The sequence below is a fragment of the Callithrix jacchus genome, chromosome 15 (assembly GCF_049354715.1).
Source record: "Callithrix jacchus isolate 240 chromosome 15, calJac240_pri, whole genome shotgun sequence".
NCBI classification, from domain to species: Eukaryota; Metazoa; Chordata; class Mammalia; order Primates; family Cebidae; genus Callithrix; species Callithrix jacchus.
Genome location: NC_133516.1, coordinates 41,794,187 through 41,807,354, shown reverse-complemented (window position 1 = coordinate 41,807,354; position 13,168 = coordinate 41,794,187). Strand labels below are relative to the sequence as shown.

Genomic DNA, 13,168 nt, shown 5'->3' with positions numbered 1-13,168 from the left:
AAAGGATATAAAGGACTCCTTCAAGGAGAACTACAAACCACAGCTCAAGGAAATAAGAGGACACAAGTAGATGGAAAAACATGTTTATAAATGGCCATACTGCCCAAAGTAATTTGTAGATTCAATGCTATCCCCATCAAGCTATCTATTACCCTCTTCACAGAACTGGAAAAAAACCACCTTAAACTTCATATGGAACCAAAAGAGAGCCCTCATAGCCAAGTCAATTTTAATGAAAAAGAACAAAGCTGGAGACATCATGCTACCTGACTTCAAAGTATACTACAAGACTACAGTAATCAAAACAGCATGGTGCTGGTACCAAAAGAGAGATACAGACCAGTGGAACAGAACAGAGGCCTTGGAGGAATGCCACACATCTACAACCATCTGACCTTTGACAAACCTGAAAAAACAAGCAATGTGGAAAGGATTTCCTGTTTAATAAATGGTGTTGGGAAAACTGGCTAGCCATGTGCACAAAGCAGAAACTGAACCACTTCTGGACATGTTACACTAAAATCAACTCCAGATGGATTAAAGACTTAAACAGAAGACCTAGAACCATAAAAACCCTAGAGGAATACCTAGGAAAAATCATTCAGGACATAGGCATAGGCAAGGACTTCATGACTAAAACACCAAAAGCATTGGCAACAAAAGCCAAAATAGACAAATCAGATCTAATTAAACTCCAGAGCTTCTGCACAGCAACAGAAACAATCATTAGAGTGAATCGGCAACCAACAGAATGGGAAAAAATTTTTGCATTCTACCCATCTGACAAAGGGCTAATATCCAGAATTTACAAAGAACTAAAGCAAACCCATTCAAAAGTGGGTGAAGGATATGAACAGACACTTTTCAAAAGAAGACATATATGAGGCCAACAAACATATGAAGAGATGCTCATCATCACTGGCCATTAGAGAAACGCAAATCAAAACCACATTGAGATATCATCTCACACCAGTTAGAATGGCGATCATTAAAAAATCTGGAGACAACAGATGCCAGAGAGGATGTGGAGAAATAGGAACACTTTTACACTGTTGGTGGGAGTGTAAATTAGTTCAATGATTGTGGAAGAGAGTGTGGCGATTCCTCAAGGATCTAGGAAATAGAAATTCCATTTGACCCAGCAATCCCATTACTGGGTATGTATCCAGAGGATTATGAATCATTCCATTAGAGAGATGCATGCACATGTATGTTCATTGCAGCACTGTTTACAATAGCAAAGACCTGGAACCAACCCAAATGCTCATCAATGAGAGACTGGGCAAGGAAAATGTGGCACATATACACGATGGAATATTATGCAGCCATAAAAATTGATGAGTTTGTGTCCTTTGTAGGGACATGGATGAATCTGGAAACCATCTTCTCAGCAAACTGATAGAAGAACAGACAATCAAACACCACATGTTCTCAATCATAGGCAGGTATTGAATAATGAGAACACATCGACACAGGGAGGGGAGCATCCCACATTGTGGTCTGTTGCGGGGGACTAGGGAAGGGACGGCAGGGGGGTAGGGAGTTGGGGAGGGATAACTTGAGGAAAAATGCCAGATATAGGTAATGGGAGGATGAAAGCAGCAAACCACATTGCCAGGTATGTACCTATGCAATAATCCTGCATGTTCTGTACAAGTACCCCAGGACCTAAAGTGCAGTAAAATAAAAAAATTTTTTAAGTCTTTTTTCTTCATTTATTTTTTAATTATTATTTTTTTTTGAGATGGAGCCTTGTTTTGTCACCCAGGCTGAAGTGCAGTTGCAGCATCTCAGCTCACTGTAACCTCCACCTTCTGGGTTCAAGCAGTTATCTGCCTCAGCCTCCTGAGTAGCTGGGATTACAGGTGCGCGCCACCATGCCCAGCTAATTTTTTGTATTTTTAGTAGAGACGGGGTTTCACCATGTTGATGAGGATGGTCTTGATTTTTTGACCTCGTGATCCACCCGCCTCAGACTCCCAAAGTGCTGGGATTACAGGCGTGAGCCACCACACCTGGCCTCGTGGTTTTTTTTGTTTTTTTTTTTTTGGTGGGGTCACTTGTGTTTCATATTTCTTTACCAATTCCCTCATTTGATTATCCATTTTGGTGAAATATATAGGTTTATCACTGTGGAATCAGTCAGATACAAAACTATGTACTTTGCCAGCTGGCTGTGACTGAGTAACAGATATGCAGTGACCAGTCACTGGCAGACTTTGGAAGAAGTGACGTGATTGGTTACTGATCATTGTGCACATCTGTCATCTATGTGGTGATTTGTGAATTGAAGTAAAGGAGTTTGGACTTTAAACAGTGACCCAGAGTTAGTGTGACCTGGTAAATGAAATTTGAACCATGTTGTTGGGGAATTGGTGTTATTTAAATAAACTGTAGTAACTGAAATATGTGCATATGGGAACCATGAGAAGGACTGCCTGTAGTTGCTAGAAAAGAGATTACACATAGCAATCCAAATTTCTAGTTTCTTCAGGAACAAAAAATCTCTAAGTGTTGGCCACCCACCTCGGGGCATGTGTTTTCCAGTTGTTCCAGTTCCACCCCTCCTTTTTGTCGTATATTTGTGGCCTCTCCTGATGAACTGTACAATGTAATAGCTACCAGCCACAAGTGATTACTAGCTACAAGAGGTTGTTTAAAATGTAAAGTTTATATTTAATTTTTAAGTGTAAAATTAAAATTAATTAAAACAAAATACAATTAAAATTAATTTTTCAATTACATCAGCCATATTTCAAGTGCTCAGTAGGCACATATGGCTGGTGGCTAGTACATTGAACAGTGTAGGATATAGAAAGTTCCACTATAGGCACTGATCTATATTAGCTAAATTATTATGGATCAAGGGCTGTCAATAACATTGAAAATCCAAAATACTATCCCTTTCAATCTGAATTACTCTTTTTTTTTTTTTGAGAAGGAGTCTCGCTCTGTCACCAGGCTGGAGTGCAGTGGTATGATCTCAACTCACTGCAACCTCCACCTACTGGGTTCAAGTGTTTCTTCTGCCTCAGCCTCCTGCATAGCTGAGACTACAGGCACATGCCACCATGCCCTGCTAATTTTTGTATTTTTAGTAAAGACAGGGTTTCACCACGTTGGCCAGCATGGTCTCAATCTCTTGACCTTGTGATCCACCCATCTCAACCTCCCAAAGTTCTGGGATTACAGACATGAGCCACCACACCTGTCTTTTATTTATAAACTAAACAAAACTAGAAGAGATTCTGAGTAAAGACTACTTTTTCAGGGAGAACCCTTGTGGCTTTTTCCATATAGAAACATTAAAGGTGTTGGAATCTCTGAACTCTATGGCATAGTATTTGAGGTTGTAGGTTTATTTAATCCTCAAAATAGGATTAAATAAACCTACAACCTCAAGAGGAGCATTTAATCATCAGTAAGAAATTTATGACACTTATGTTAGCTGTGGTTATTTCAGCAATTTCTATTTTAGTTTAAGTGATGATGGTAAAGACAGTGACGATGGTGATGTTGGTGATGAGAAATGATGGAGCCGATGTCTGATTCCCCATGACGGAAGACTATTGATTGGCAAAGACATGTTTTTAATATCTAAGCATATAAAGAAAATGAGAGTGAATTTTAGGATTCTTCATGAGGGATAACCATATATAAATGTGAAACTGTTCAGAATTGCCAGAACATCTGTTTTATTTCCAGAGTTTTCTTTTTCCTTAGGCATACTTAAATTTTTTTCAGTAATATACAAAATGAAATTCAAATATATAGAAATCTTGTCAGTTCATATTTTTATAGATCCTTGTGGATTATCAGGTCTATTTTTTTTTTATTTTGAGACAGTCTTACTCACTCTGTCACCCAGGCTACAGTGCAGTGGTGTGATCTTGGCTCAGTGCAACTTCTGTCTCCTGGGTTCAAGCAGTTCTCCTGCCTCAGCTTCTCAAGCAGCTGGGATTACAGGTGTGTGCCACTACACCTTGGTGATTTTTGTATTTTTAGTAGAGACTGGGTTTCACCATGTTGGGTAGGCTGATCCACCCACCTTGGTCCCCCATAGTGCTGGGATTACAGCCATGAGCCACCACACCTGGCCAGATCTAATTTAAACATTAGGTAAACCATAGAGTGTTCTGCACTGTCTAAACATTGCTTGAAAAATGACATTAGAGTGAAAAGTTACAAATTCTAAATGTGTTTAAATATCTTAAATGTTTTTTCAGAGTTTGTTTTTATATTTTGAGATTTTTTTTGTTGTTAGCTACTGTATTTTGAAAAATTCATACAGTTAGAACTAGAGAGGAAGAGTAAGTAGTTATAAGATGATTAATTCCTACACTCTGCTATCAGTGATGCTTAGATTATGAGGGGGAAAGAAAAAACATACAGAGATCAAATGAGGAAATGGAGATGGGTGCAGGGAGTGGAATGTGAAAGAGTGGAGACATTTTAAACATGGAATGAATTAAGATCTGGGTTCTAAATGATAACACTGGTGTTAGTGGAACAGTGTTTAAATCACATGACAATATTATGGTTGCTGGATTTAGGGAAGCTTTGAAGGGATTCATTTCCATTGACCTTTTTTTTCCTAAGCTAAACATTTGTTCAGCTTTTACTTCTTGATGTGAAATATACTATTATTTTGAAAAAAAACACTTTTAACATCCCAATGTAGTAGGTACAACTATTAACCCAAATTTAGGAAGAGGACAGTAGGCTAAGAGATTTGAAGAAGAAAGTGTAGAAAGGAGGAGGAGTTATTTGTTTGAAACCCTCGATTTGTGAATGTATTTCTTCTACTTTTACTGTTTTTAAAATATCCCAGTCTCTCCCCTTATTGGCAGTTGACTTTATTAGGAGAAAAGTGTAAGCAGATGGAAAGAACTTCCCCCCTCTCCCCTTTACAGGCCTTGGAGATTTAGTGATAAATGCTGAGCTATATTTGAATACAAATCACTTCCTCTTGAAAAAGTCTGCTTTCTTGACACTCTGGCAGGATAGTTCATTGCTGAGTTGTTGTTGTTGTTTTTAATGAATTGCTGCTTTGTTTTCAGAGGCTGCTTGATTAACTTACTCTGTTTTAGAAGCTGCCACAGTGACATTAAAACGTCTTTTGGTTCCTGTTTTGGAAACATTTGGAAATCACTTGCTGCTGAAAGTTTTTAGTCTTTCTTTTCTTGTTGGTAGAATTTTCTGCATTTTTATTGTTGTAAATGACTTAGCCTATTCTTTAATTTTAAATGGATCACACAGTCATCTTTATGTGTCCAGCTGTCTTTTGTTGAAAGAGACATGTCTTAAATTGTTCACTGCTGAATTAGATTAAAATGACTTTGGTCTTATGCCATTAAAAAAATCTTTTGTTTGTCTTTTGTGGAGGCTCCATGCTCGTGAATTATAGCACATTGCTCAGACAGAGGAAACTTCTTTTCTTACTCTTCGGTACTGGGTACATTAGATTCCAAGCCAAAGTGAGCAACAGTCTGAGCCTCTTTCTAATAATTCCCTTGGGGACTAATATTCAAATAATTCTAATTTAAATCTAGGATTCTTACTCTAGTGGGAGTCAGGAGACTATTTAAGAATTTTATACCAGAGGAAAACAATGTGTGTGGATGCACACATGCACCGTTTTACAAACAATTTCAGTAGATTCATAGAAGCCTTGGGGCCTATCTATCTGTAGACCCAGGTTAGGAAAGTCTGCTCTAGTTATTTCTGGAGAATTTGATAAATTCAAGAACAAAAAGTCTCCAAATGGTGAGCTACATGACACTGTCCCACCCACCATTCCTCAAATTACATCACTCTCTACCTGCTACCCAAGCCAGAACCTTGGAATCCTCTTTCATCCTCCTCTTCCTTTTTGCCCCATTAGTAAGTCTTGTTACTCCTACCTCAAACTACATCTCAAATTTTCTGCATCTCCACTGCCACCACCATAGGCCAGGCCTGTTTTGAATCTTTTACCTAGTCTGAAGTAAAGATACTCCCAGTGGCCTTCAGCATTGCAAAGGGAACCCAGAATCTGTCAAATATCTCCACTCTCCACTGCCCAAAATGCTTCAGTGGCTTCCCCATGCATGGTGAATAAATCCAGACTGCTGACCAAGGCTACAGCGGGCCTGCAATCTTTCCTGAAGATCCAGTTAAACCAAGTGAACTGGGCCAAGTTCATGGCCAGCTAAGCTGGTTTGGCTTGTTACAGTCTTCCCCTTACACCTTTTCTTTCTCATCTCACCCCTTATTTTTCACAATAGTTATATGTCGCTTGCCTTTGTTCACCCTCTAGATTTCACACATTTGGAAGGGAGAGGATGACTATACCTGGTTGTGCTGTATCCTCAGTGTCTTATGTAATACTTGCCAGGTAGTCGACTCTTAACAAATATTTGTTGAATAAATACATTAAAAAACACAGAGTTCTTGCAAGTGTTTTTGCTTTATCCTTTTCTCTAATATTCTACTTTATGCTCTTTCACGAATTCATTCAGAAGTTCGTTCACTGAACACTTGCTGAATACCTCTCACTATAAGATACCCTGCCATCATTTATTTTAGGTTGCTTGATCGTGGAAGACTGAACTGGAGAGAGAAAGGTGTTGATTCATATTCTGTGAGAATGCCAAATTAGTGTAAGTATGTCTCTCATTTTTCTGAAATAAAGGATGTTTCTATTAACATTAATATCTGTCATAGGAGAGGGTTCAACATTGTTATTAACAAGAATAGAACAATGTTATCTTCAGATCTTTTCAAGCTTCACTGAGTTAATAGTTCTCAAGTTTTCCATTTAAGAGACATGCACTACTTTTGATGTGTGAAGGAAAGGCCAGTTTGTATTTATTTTTTCTATGCCTTTAGCTGGGTGTATTTTGTATTAGGAATTCACAATTGACCCTTTTTTTTTTTTTAACTGTTAAGTATATTTCTCTTAATGGTTTGCATTTAAGTAAGTTGAGGCTGGACTGGTTCACCGATCTCTTAAGAACCCACAGTATTGGGAGCATTTTGAAAAATTATTCATTAGAAAGAATTGTTTCCCAGAGTAAACAATGAATAAGCCTACATGACATTCATTCTTTCCCCAAATATTTATTAAAGGCCAATTCTATGTTAAGCTCTGTGTGTAGCACCAGGAATGCTAGCTGAGCCTGTCTATAAAGGAGTATTTTCTCTCTTCTAAGGATGCTTCATCTGCTAAGTACCACTCCTCCCTTTACTCTCCTCTCTCCCTTTCTCTCATTTCCTATTGTTTTTCCTTTTATATTTATAGTTGGGCTACTCTTTGCCTTCAGATGGCATCTGAACTGTGCTGCCTGGTTGCTCCATTGGCTTGGCCAACTTTATGGAAGATCTGATGGAAATCGGAATTCTTAGTGTCTCTTGAGTGGCATCAGCAAACCTAAATTTGGAATCCATGCTTTTCAAAACCTGATGGAGCTTGCGCTAGAAGAATCCTATCTATGTGGGAGCTGAGACCCACGTTTGTTTCACTCCAGCCACCCTATGGAAGTATGTGCCCAGGGCCCTTCCCTTGTTCACATACTAGTGAAATGAAACTGTGTATACGGTGAGGGTACCATTAAATTATTTGTGTTGGATGTGGTTTTCTAGATCTCCAGGGAATTGCAGATTTTTAGTATTAATTTCTAATCTATACTTCACTAAAAAGCTTTTCACAGAGTTTTTGAAATGATTCTCATAGCAAAGTATATCTGAAGTTTAAAATAATCTCTCCTTGGAGTTAGATTAAGGTATTTCTTTAGCTGCTGAGTGCACTTTATTTCTTCTATTGCCATACTCCTTCAACTCTTTTTTTTTTTTTGAGACGGAGTTTTGCTCTTGTTACCCAGGCTGGAGTGCAATGGCGTGATCTCGGCTCACTGCAACCTCCGCCTCCTGGGTTCAAGCAATTCTCCTGCCTCAGCCTCCTGAGTAGCTGGGACTACAGGTGCGCACCACCATGCCCAGCTAATTTTTGTATTTTTAGTAGAGACTGGGTTTCACCATGTTGACCAGCATGGTCTCGATCTCTTGACCTTGTGATCCACCCGCCTCGGCCTCCCAAAGTGCTGGGATTATAGGCGTAAACCGCTGCGCCTGGCCACTCCTTCAACTCTTAACCTCTGCGAGCATTTTTACATGTTCATTTTCATATTGGTGTGTTCCCATTCTCACGTTTACACATTATGGACAGACTCTTTTGAGTGACAGTTAATTTTCCTTTTCAGTACTCTCCTAACCAGAATTAACTAAATTCTAGACACTTCTGTATATCTCTAGGACAATAGCAATAATAATAGATTTTCATAATGGTTACTGTGAGACATTGCAAATCCCAGGAATGACTTTATGTCATTAAGAAAGGGGGAGAGGGAGTTCTTGAAAAAACATTTTTTATTGCTTTCTGATTGAAGAATGGCAGCTACTTGGTATAAATGCTAGTATTTTTTCCTCCCTCATGGCAGTCAAAACTAATAAATTCCTCAGTTCTTTCCTCCCGGTCCTTATCAGAGCTTCAGAATCCTCTTCAACATGCTGCTCTAAGTAACTACTGCAACTTGGTGGAGTTAGCACAAGAGGTAAAACCTATTTAAGAATAGACTGCCCCAGCACTTTGGGAGGCCAAGGTGGGCAGATCATGAGGTCAGGAGATTGAGACCATTCTGGCTAACACAGTGAAATCCTGTCCCTACTAAAAATACAAAAAAATAGCCAGATGTGGTGGCAGGTGCCTGTAATCCCAGCTACTCAGGAGGCTGAGGCAGGAGAATTACTTGAACCCAGGAGGCAGAGGTTGCAGTGAGCCACGATGGTGCCACTGCACCCCAGCCTGGGAGACAGAGTGAGACTCTGTCTCAAAAAAAAAAAAAGAACGAACTTGCCCTAGTCACTGTGACCACAGTGATCAGAGGCCCCTGCTGACCTGTAATTCAGGGTCCTACTGCCAGAGCAGCTACCATGGCAAAGCATTGCTGCTTGTCTTGGTGAAGGAAATAAAGCTTTTGGTCACATACTAGCAGTTAAGGGCTTTAGCCCAGAAGTGACATCTATCATTTTTGCTCACAGTTACTTGACCTGTGTTTGTTGAGCTTCGCCCAACTGCAAGGGCCCAGAAGGCCTACCATATGCCCAGACATGCAGTAACCTGAACTGTTTGGCAAACAGCACTAATGACTGCCATTTCCCATTTGATGTATTTTAAGGCTCAACTTCTCAGCATATTTCATTTCACAGAATGCTCTCTTTCTCTGCCCATGTGATTCATAGGACGTGTATTCAACTTTTTGTTTGAAAACCAAAAAACTTCTTCAGGCCTCTCTACGTTTTAGGAAACGATGCTGAAGATTTCCAAAAAACATCCTCTGAAGCATATGTCCTATGTAGGGTTCTACAATGTTAATAGCAATAATAAATAGTAATTACTTTATAGTTAAGCAAATTGGAGCAATGCTGCATACTATTGCTTATTTTTGAGAAGTCAGAATGCATATTAAGTACAGCAAATATTCTGATGAATACTGCAGTAAAGCGAGCTACTTTACTTCATTTCATCCAGTGTTCCTAAATCTTTGACTACACAATTTTTTCTTCATGATGTCTAATGACATCCCATGGAAGCAGTGCTCTAGTATCCCACTCTAGTAAATACTGGAGTAGGTATTATACATGGAGACTTCTGTAACCCGGAGAGGCTTTGAAATAGCATGGAGAATGTAATAGCATTGTGACACATTCCACTTGCCAGGATTTTCACTTAATAGCTACGTGACTTTGGTCATGCAGTATAACTTCTTGGCCTCAGCTTCTAAATCTGGACATTGGGAGGTGATATTATCTAACTCAAAGGGTTATTGATTGTGGCTAGCCCATAGTAGGCAGCAAACAAATGTATGTTGTTTCCTTCCTTTAATGTTACCATTTACTTCTTTCCCATGTACTTAGTTTAGATGAGCATATTTTTTTCCAGATATGATGCTCTTATCTGAATCAGAATAGGATTCCTTTGCCTTGAAAAGTTCATAGAAAAATGTATGAAATTCAACCAAAGAATCTGTACCAGAATGCTGTCAGGCTGCAGGCTCCTTTTTCAATTTACTTTCTTTGAAAGACACCTGTTTACTTCTCTCTTTAAAAGTGATTCTTACTTTTGAGCATCCAGATCAGTACAGGAGTTTTGAGGGCAGCTCAGGGCATGCTGCCTAGAAAAGGATACCTGGCTTCTCTTCCTCCAGGTGACCAAAGACTCATCATATCTCTGACCCAAAGCATATCCCAGGGCAAAACATGAGATAGTGGATATTTGTGAGATGCTTGCCTTGAGAACCAGCTCTGAGCAGAGTACTATCATTATCTTAATCACACTGCTCTGGAATTTATCATATTCTGGAAATCACATTTGCTTAAAATTACATCCATGTCATTTATGCTTATGGTTGATGAATATCCCATGAACCCTTTATTGAGTTACTGAAATGAGTATGTTAATACCCAGTGAAAAAAGGTGTGGCCCAAACTAGCAAGATGCTTCTTCAGAATTGTATTTATTAATGTTTCAGGGTGATGGTTCTACCTTTCTGATATGAAAATTCACCAAAGTGCTTACATTGTGAATAGATTACACTTTGAGATGCCATCTACTTTGACTCAAAGCTCTGTAACTGTGCTATTTAAATCAATTAATTTGAATATTTTCTTGAAAAGTAGCTCACAGTCCATCCTGCTGTTGTTTTGTGAAGTGACATTAAGAATTGTTTTAAACATTTACAAGGCCTAGGAGTGTTTGTTACAGCAAATAACGAATTATATAGGGTCTGCAGTGCAAGCTGGAATGTTCCTCGCTTATCACTAACTACTTACAGATCTGCAGTAGGGATGAGTACAATCTCTTCTTTTTTATTACTTCAGAAGAATGGCTAATTTTATGTTTGTATTATTTGATACTGCCTTACTTCATATTAATATATACACAGGCTAATCAGCCGCATCCAAGTCAATGCTATTTTGACGATCTGCTTTATTTTGGTGACTTCTATATTCTGAATCCCTAGAATATATCAGATATAGAAAACTAAATGGGGGCAGGTCTGAGCAACTCTGATCATAATATTCTGCTCTCGTCTTTAATTAATCATCTGAATCAGTACATTTCCATTTCTCTGTCAGTGTTCTATATTTAAATATTTCATATTTGTCATAGAAATCCTCCTAAAATTATCTTTAATCATCAATTATTATCCTTGATGAGCACATTTTGAACTTACCAAATTTATTTTGAATAAAAATGTGGCAGTATAATGGAAATTTTATGTGGTTGGGCAGATTCTCACTTTTGCAGCATCTCCCTTAGTTCTGACTCCACCAGGCTTTTGTGGTTCATGAGGCAGTATGGGAGGCCACAGAAATGGCACATGCATCTCATGTCGCGTGCTCATTCTCACTGGTGGTGATTGCTCAGAGGTTGCATTGGCAAGGATTTTGGGACACTCTGGTTGAAGGAGATGATTCTGTGATTGATTATTGATGTCTGCTATAAGTTTAGCATTGGAAAATAGGGGCAGATGTGCAGTGTAACAGAAAGAGCTTTGGGTGGAGAAGCCGAACAATTGAGTTTCAATCCCAATCGTGCTCCTAACTGTGTGACTTTGAACAAATCAAGTAACCTTTCTAGCCCTATTTTTTAAAATCTGACAGCCAAGGTGTTGGAGTAGGTGATGTTTAAGATCCATCTCGGTCAGGTGGAGTGGCTCATGCCTGTAATCCCAGAGATCGAGGTGGTGAGATCACTTGAGATCGGGAGTTCAAGACCAGCCTGATCAACATGGAGAAACCCCGTCTCTACTAAAGATACAAAATTAGCTGGCCATGGTGGTGCATACCTGTAATCCCAGCTGCTCTGGAGGCTGAGGCAGGAGAATTGCTTGAACCCAGGAGGTGGAGGTTTTGGGGAACTGAAATCACATCATTGTACTCCAGTCTGGGCAGCAAGAGCAAACCTCCGTCTCAAAAAAAAACTTATCTCAACTCTAAAATGTCATCCTGTATTTACTCACTAGGGCAGCCAAGATACATTGGACACCTTGTTAATTTTTACAACATCCTTGGAACTTTCTGGGGTCCATACCCCTTTTGACTGTCATCTTTACACTCCTTTTATTAAAAAACAGAATATCTCCCCCTTGAATCTGGGTTTTGACTAGTACAATGTAGGACAATGTAAGCCTTAAGCAACCTCAGAGATTCTGCATCTGTTGGGATGGAAGAGCATGTAGAGTGAAGGGCCTAGTGAACCCAGCCTACCTTCCATCTGAAAGCAGTTGCATGAGTGAGTCCAGGTAAGACCCTCAGCAAAAACCATCCATATAGACTTATGGTGGTGAAACCTATCAATGTTGTTTTTTTGTTTTTGTTTTTTTTAAGGCAGAGTCTCGCTCTTGTTGCCCAGGCTAGAGTGCAAGAGTTTTACTCTTGTCACCGAGGCTGGAGTGCAATGGCACAACCTTGGCTCACTGCACCCTCTGCCTCCCAGCCTCCTGAGTATCTGGGATTACAGGCACCTGCCACTATGTACAGCTATTTTTTATTTATTTATTTTTTGAGATGGAGTGTCGCTCTGTTGCCAGGCTAGAGTGTAGTGGCCTGATCTTGGCTCACTGCAATCTCGGCCTCCTGGGTTCAAGCAATTCTCTTGCTTCTGCCTCCTAAGTATTTGGGATTACAGGCATGTGCCACCATGCCCAACTAATTTTTGTATTTTTGGTAGAGATGGAGTTTCACCATGTTGGCCAGGCTGGTCTTGAACTGACCTCATGATCTGCCCACCTCAGCCTCCCAAAGTGCTGAGATTACAGGTGTGAGCCACCACACCCGACCCTATCAATGTTGTTTTAAGCCTCTATGATTTGGGGTAGTTTATCATGCAGCAGTAGGTAAGTCATACAGATACTGGAGGTCAGTCGGTGGCTCTCCTGTATCTAGAAGGTCTGAGATATCTCCGACAGCTTCATATGCCTTAGATCTTCATACTGCCACTCAGTAGGCTAACTGGGATTTTTCATAGCATGTTGGTCTCAGGGTTCCAAGAGATCAATAATCAGAAGTTTCAATGTTGCTTAAGGCGTAACCTTGGAAAGTCACACAGCATCACTCCTATAGATTG

The 13,168-nt window shown here is 39.6% G+C and overlaps 1 protein-coding gene across 44 annotated transcripts in view; it reads left to right on the top strand.

The window, feature by feature from the left end:
• FHIT (fragile histidine triad diadenosine triphosphatase) overlaps positions 1-13,168 on the top strand; it is a 1,534,178-nt gene that overhangs the window by 1,204,047 nt on the left and 316,963 nt on the right. The window contains exons 2-3 of one of the 44 annotated variants that reach the window (XM_078351372.1): positions 6,568-6,641; positions 7,283-7,521. The exons of 42 other annotated variants lie outside the window; for them this stretch is intronic. The gene's annotated coding sequence lies outside the window, so the exon portion shown is untranslated. The remainder of the gene's footprint in view (positions 1-6,567; positions 6,642-7,282; positions 7,522-13,168) is intronic. One more of the 44 variants, XM_078351374.1, reaches the window with a different exon arrangement.